This window comes from Penaeus japonicus, unplaced genomic scaffold, assembly GCF_977035675.1.
Source record: "Penaeus japonicus unplaced genomic scaffold, GWHDUDI00000001_assembly GWHDUDI00000041, whole genome shotgun sequence".
Lineage (NCBI taxonomy): Eukaryota > Metazoa > Arthropoda > Malacostraca > Decapoda > Penaeidae > Penaeus > Penaeus japonicus.
The window spans coordinates 15,753,811-15,761,310 of record NW_028234443.1 but is presented as its reverse complement, the minus strand read 5'-3'; positions in this window follow the sequence as shown (position 1 = coordinate 15,761,310).

Sequence of the window (7,500 nt, the reverse complement as noted above, 5' to 3'; positions counted from 1 at the left end):
GAAGGCTGACCTGGAGACAGTCGGCCACCTCTCCGTGGACTCTCGATCAGGAAAGACTGTTAGGAGAAGCATCATGGATAGCTTACCTTTGGTGGTTATATTAGTAAGCGAGAAGGGTTTTATATGTACTAGATCTTAAGGAATCTCCAGTATTGTTTTGTATTTGATATTTACTTAAATTGTCTTTAAGTATGTAACTATAAGTTCTAAGTAAAGTTATGTAAATATAAAAATATAGGAAATTATAGGAAATGCATCAAAGTTTCCTTAATCCCTTCATTTGTAGGAATTATGTAGTAGAAGTAATAATTCTTCAAAGGGGAAATGTTTTCCCTGTTTTGTGTTAAAACAGTGGTGGTGGCGGCATTTAATCATAAATTGGGAATCTAACACTTTTTCAATATGAAAGGTGAGATTTCCAGTGGCGGCAGCGGCGGTTTCCATGCCTTGCCCTCTGTCCTTAGCTACCTTTGATTATTTTTATGGGGATAAAAATTGTTTTCGTTAAACTCACAGGGTGGGTAGTACAAGTGAACCTCGGAGGATGGCAGATAATCTTCTTTGGTTGTTTCAGCTGGCGCCGGGCGCAGCAGTTTTCTAATACTGTGTTTACTGAATTATCCCCAAATTGCAGTATCCTATTTTTCTATTGCTTTATACTTTTGATTGTAATAGAAATTAACTAATTATTTACAGGTACAGGGTACCAGAGATATAGTTCCTGAATGACAGTATATATAATAATACACACTCTTTCAGGTTGTGATATATTATGTCATCAATAGCATGTTTTGATTTTTGTGTTGGATGCATAAATTTCATTTACGTTGTTAAGTTTTATTCCGGTATATGTCATTACTCATATTAATGTATATTTCACTTAACTTCTCTTGCTTGACTTGGCAACATTTATGATAGGTCAAGATACCCAGTTCACGATTACTTATCTCATTCTAAGTAGTATAAGAAAGTAAAGTAAAGTGACGGGAAGTGAAGTGAGGAGTTGTGCTGTGTTACTTGGGGAGCAAAGGGTAGCGAGCGAGGCTAGGAGGTCGGAAAGTGTTAGGGTCAGCGTTAACTAGGCACAACAAGACTTGTTTTCGACCGTCGCTCGCTTTGGGTGTGACGTTGCACAACGTCATTACCCCCCTCCTGACGTCACAGTCCTCCCCACGAGTTAAGGCGGGTGCCTGCTGTGGAAATTTTCCTGGGGAAATTGTCACGCGGTAACCTTGAAAATCAGCTGGGCCGTGAATGAGTGTTGCCTCTTGCGCGGTCAAAATATTTCGTACAATGATTTTTCAAATGCCCAGTATTAAATACTCGCATAGCGAGCGCTAGTACTCCTATAGGGAGGGGTCATAGCAGGGCTATGATTACATGTGAATATTGTCAAAGAAAGGGTTACACAATGGACAGATGTTTTCTGTTCGAGGAAAAATTAAAGGGAGTGTCAGGGACACGTGTAAAAGTAGAGTCAGTAATTAAGTGCTTCAGGTGTGAGAACGTAGGTCATTTCGCGAGAAATTGTCCAGACCAAGGGAAGCCGAAAGAATTGTCAAAAAACTAGCTAATACGAGGGGGGTCTTAGTCCCTCCATAGGTTAAGGATTGTAAAAGGGTGGTACAAATCTTGTCTCTGGGGGATAATGATGGAATGTTGTTATTTGATGCTTATCTTGGAGATAAGCAAGTTTCCATGTTGTTTGACACTGGTGCGGAGGTTTCACTAGTGCATAGTGATTTGTTAGAAGAACTAGATATTCCATTTAGGCAGTCTAACAAATCTGTTCATTGGGGGGATGGTTCATGCCTAAGTCATAAGGGTGAAGCCAATATCATCCTCAACATAGGAAAGGTCAAGACTTCATTTAATTTCTTAGTAGTAGAAACCTGGGGTTTGCCTTGTCAGATGTTGATAGGAAATGATTTTGCGGACGCCCACAGGGTCGTATGACATCACGACCTACCACCTTGTCCATAAATGGACAGGATGTGAAGGTCGAACGTAGCAATAAGAGATCCATCGTTTCCATGGCAACCGTGGGTCTGAAGGGACGCTGGAGGACCAAGACGGGGAAAGCTGCAGGGGCCCCTGTAGAACTTTCCGGCCTGGGAGAGGTTGATCCGAATTATACTACCGATGCAGACGTGAATAAGAAATGCGATTGTCAAGGTGAAGATGATGTTATAGATAATGGCGGGGCCATTGAGGTTTTTCCTGTAGAGGATTTAGTAATAGATTCAAAATCATGTGGATCTTTTCGAGTGGTGGTGCCAGAAGGGTATCAAAGGACAGCTGTAAGGTTGGCTCATTCTATCCCTATTGCATGGCATGGGGGCGTATTAGCGACCGTAAAGAGATTACAAACATTTGCCTTTTTCCCAGAGATGAAAAGGTTAGTAAAGAAGTATTGTTCTTCGTGCGAAATATGTTTACGCTGTAAGCCAGGCGAACATATCCCTGTTCCTCTCTTAAGATATCCTGAGGTTTCGAGGCCTTTTGAGCGCGTCCACATTGATAGAGTGGAACCATATCCGGAATCGGAAGGCTTTCGTTACATCCTCACAATAGTAGATGCACTGACAAAGTATCTGGTTACGATTCCATTGAAATCAAAAGATGCTACAGAAGTTGCAAAGGCATTTATGAGTGGATTCATTTACAAAGAGGGGGCACCACGTCAGCTTATCTCTGACGGGGGAGGGGAGTTCATAAATGAACTGTTCGATATATTGACTGAAGAATATGAGATTAGTAAACATACCATAACTCCATATCACCCAAGCTCAAATGGGCAAGTGGAAAGAGTAAATGGTACATTAAATAAGATTTTGCGTACTATGGTCTGGGACAGACCGTCGGTATGGGCTCGAATGCTACCTATGGCAGAGTTAGCCTATAATACTGCATACCATAGAGTGATAAGAGATACACCTTTTTTCACACTAAAGCATCGAGACCCTTATTTTCCGTATATCCTCTTTTTCAAAGATGCGGCTCCCTGGTATAACGTAGAAGATTATTTACAAGAAACCAGAGTCGTTGGTTCAAAGGTTTTTCAGAGATGTAAAGAGTTGATAGAAGAAGAAATTCAGAGAAGGCCAAGGGATCGACCCAGTGCCAAACCTTCCCCTATTGTGGAAGGGGACCGGGTATATCTTAAGGCTACTCCTAAGGTAGGATTAAGTAAGAAAGTCCAACCGTTGTATACAGGACCATACAGAGTTATGGAAAAAATAAGTGAGGTAGTATTCAGTATTAAAAGAATTGCCGACGGGAAGGTACGTAAGGAACATGTAGACAGGCTAAAGTTAGAAATGTCATTAATGAGGGGCCAGGCTCATAATGTAGATAATGATGAAAAGACTGAAGCCGAATTAGAGGAAGAAGGAAGCTTGGGAAGCTTGAAGGAGCTAGGAAATAATGTTGAAAGTAAAACATACAATTTACGTAAGAGAAAAATGTAGCCTGGGGTTACATGTGTTTTTAAAGAATAACCAGGGCTTATTTTGAAGCTGCTTGGTAAGGAAGAGAAAAACGTGTAGCCAGGGTTAATTCGAAGTTGTCTCATCTAAATCATGGAATCCGACAAATTGGTAAAGCAAGCTATTGAAATGGCTGGGGTTACTAATAGCCTATTAAACAGTTATCATTCAGGGAAATGAAATAACTAAGGCAATAGATAGAATGGACGCGGCAATTGGGGAAATAGATGTTGTGGTAGCTGACCTGCGGAGGCAGTTGAAGAGGTTGGAGAAGATATTTTTGTGTAGTTCTGTCTTGGAGAACTACCGAGCTATTCTCCGAGGAGTAGAATAGAGTCAAAATTTAATTTGGGGGGGTTAAGGGATGCAACTGTTGGCAAGCTTTCTCCGAGTTTTATCCCTCCTGATGTACTCCTATCAATTTTAAATACTGACAAGAGAGGGAGTACCTCTGATAATTCCTCCTAATGAAGAGAGTATGAACATGTATAATTATTCTTCAAAAGTAAAATTGATGCCTGGAGGTTCTTTGGGTGATCTGGTAGTATATCTGACCTTCCCGCTGCCAGGACACCAAATGGATGCTTTCCTGGTTCATGCATTCCCCAGGCCAATCTTGAACTCCACGGCATTTATCAATACCAAAGTTTCTGCCGCTGTCCTTCTTGTTTCAGAGGGCAGAGACCTGTATGTAGAGAAGAGGGACCTCATGGACTGCAGAGAGGTGCAACCAGGTTGGAGTTTCTGTCCAGCCGATTCTGCCCTTCTACGTCGCGGCCAAGTCACGACTTCTTTGAAGAGGAATAAGCCGAGAAAAATTGTGTTGATGTTGTGTGTTTGTGGGTATTAACTGTAATGAATACCTTATACATAGCGTTGAAATTGTGCGTGATGTTATATCGCTGGGCGAAAGGAAATTTCAGCATCCGCACCGAAACAGAAGAAACAGAAATAGACTAGAGGAAATCCTCTCCCCCGAGTGTCACAGTACTTGTAGATAACTCCAAGTTCGGTATCGGTGTAAGCTATATAGCTCACAACAGGAGATGTAAGGCCCTCCTGCCTTCCGATAGCCTACAGGTCACCTTTGGGCAGGGTGTAGCACCTGGTTGCCTCCCGAGCAGGGTCACTGCGTGTGTTAAGTTTCTGTGACGAATATTTTACAGCATCCTGGGGATAGGCTGTAACTGAGGGGAGAGGGATGTGGAAGGTTGGAATCTTCCACGTTACTCTAGAAGTGAAACCATCATGTGCACAAACATCCGTGGAAAATTCCGTGTTGCTGAGGCATCATATGGAAGTTCAAGCGGAGCACATGTGTTTGAGAAGGCTGACCTGGAGACAGTCGGCCACCTCTCCGTGGACTCTCGATCAGGAAAGACTGTGAGGAGGAGCATCATGGATAGCTTACCTTTGGTGGTTATATTGGTAAGCGAGAAGGGTTTTATATGTACTAGATCTTAAGGAATCTCCAGTATTGTTTTGTATTTGATATTTACTTAAATTGTCTTTAAGTATGTAACTATAAGTTCTAAGTAAAGTTATGTAAATATAAAAATATAGGAAATTGTAGGAAATGCATCAAAGTTTCCTTAATCCCTTCATTTGTAGGAATTATGTAGTAAAAGTAATAATTCTTCAAAGGGGAAATGTTTTCCCTGTTTTGTGTTAAAACAGTGGTGGTGGCGGCATTTAATCATAAATTGGGAGTCTAACACTTTTTCAATATGAAAGAAGGTGAGATTTCCACAGTGGCGGCAGCGGCGGTTTCCATGCCTTGCCCTCTGTCCTTAGCTACCTTTGATTATTTTTATGGGGATAAAAATTGTTTTCGTTAAGCTCACAGGGTGGGTAGTACAAGTGAACCTCGGAGGATGGCAGATAATCTTCTTTGGTTGTTTCAGCTGGCGCCGGGCGCAGCAGTTTTCTAATACTGTGTTTACTGAATTATCCCCAAATTGCAGTATCCTATTTTTCTATTGCTTTATACTTTTGATTGTAATAGAAATTAACTAATTATTTACAGGTACAGGGTACCAGAGATATAGTTCCTGAATGACAGTATATATAATAATACACACTCTTTCAGGTTGTGATATATTATGTCATCAATAGCATGTTTTGATTTTTGTGTTGGATGCATAAATTTCATTTACGTTGTTAAGTTTTATTCCGGTATATGTCATTACTCCTATTAATGTATATTTCACTTAACTTCTCTTGCTTGACTTGGCAACATTTATGATAGGTCAAGATACCCAGTTCACGATTACTTATCTCATTCCAAGTAGTATAAGAAAGTAAAGTAAAGTGACGGGAAGTGAAGTGAGGAGTTGTGCTGTGTTACTTGGGGAGCAAAGGGTAGCGAGCGAGGCTAGGAGGTCGGAAAGTGTTAGGGTCAGCGTTAACTAGGCACAACAAGACTTGTTTTCGACCGTCGCTCGCTTTGGGTGTGACGTTGCACAACGTCATTACCCCCCTCCTGACGTCACAGTCCTCCCCACGAGTTAAGGCGGGTGCCTGCTGTGGAAATTTTCCTGGGGAAATTGTCACGCGGTAACCTTGAAAATCAGCTGGGCCGTGAATGAGTGTTGCCTCTTGCGCGGTCAAAATATTTCGTACAATGAATTTTCAAATGCCCAGTATTAAATACTCGCATAGCGAGCGCTAGTACTCCTATAGGGAGGGGTCATAGCAGGGCTATGATTACATGTGAATATTGTCAAAGAAAGGGTTACACAATGGACAGATGTTTTCTGTCCGAGGAAAGATTAAAGGGAGTGTCAGGGACACGTGTAAAAGTAGAGTCAGTAATTAAGTGCTTCAGGTGTGAGAACGTAGGTCATTTCGCGAGAAATTGTCCAGACCAAGGGAAGCCGAAAGAATTGTCAAAAAACTAGCTAATACGAGGGGGGTCTTAGTCCCTCCACAGGTTAAGGATTGTAAAAGGGTGGTACAAATCTTGTCTCTGGGGGATAATGATGGAATGTTGTTATTTGATGCTTATCTTGGAGATAAGCAAGTTTCCATGTTGTTTGACACTGGTGCGGAGGTTTCACTCGTGCATAGTGATTTGTTAGAACTAAATATTCCATTTAGGCAGTCTAACAAATCTGTTCATTGGGGGGATGGTTCATGCCTAAGTCATAAGGGTGAAGCCAATATCATCCTCAACATAGGAAAGGTCAAGACTTCATTTAATTTCTTAGTAGTAGAAACCTGGGGTTTGCCTTGTCAGATGTTGATAGGAAATGATTTTGCGGACGCCCAAAGGGTCGTATGACATCACGACCTACCACCTTGTCCATAAATGGACAGGATGTGAAGGTCGAACGTAGCAATAAGAGATCCATCGTTTCCATGGCAACCGTGGGTCTGAAGGGACGCTGGAGGACCAAGACGGGGAAAGCTGCAGGGGCCCCTGTAGAACTTTCCGGCCTGGGAGAGGTTGATCCGAATTATGCTACCGATGCAGACGTGAATAAGAAATGCGATTGTCAAGGTGAAGATGATGTTATAGATAATGGCGGGGCCATTGAGGTTTTTCCTGTAGAGGATTTAGTAATAGATTCAAAATCATGTGGATCTTTTCGAGTGGTGGTGCCAGAAGGGTATCAAAGGACAGCTGTAAGGTTGGCTCATTCTATCCCTATTGCAGGGCATGGGGGCGTATTAGCGACCGTAAAGAGATTACAAACATTTGCCTTTTTCCCAGAGATGAAAAGGTTAGTAAAGAAGTATTGTTCTTCGTGCGAAATATGTTTACGCTGTAAGCCAGGCGAACATATCCCTGTTCCTCTCTTAAGATATCCTGAGGTTTCGAGGCCTTTTGAGCGCGTCCACATTGATAGAGTGGAACCATATCCGGAATCGGAAGGTTTTCGTTACATCCTCACAATAGTAGATGCACTGACAAAGTATCTGGTTACGATTCCATTGAAATCAAAAGATGCTACAGAAGTTGCAAAGGCATTTATGAGTGGATTCATTTACAAAGAGGGGGCACCACGTC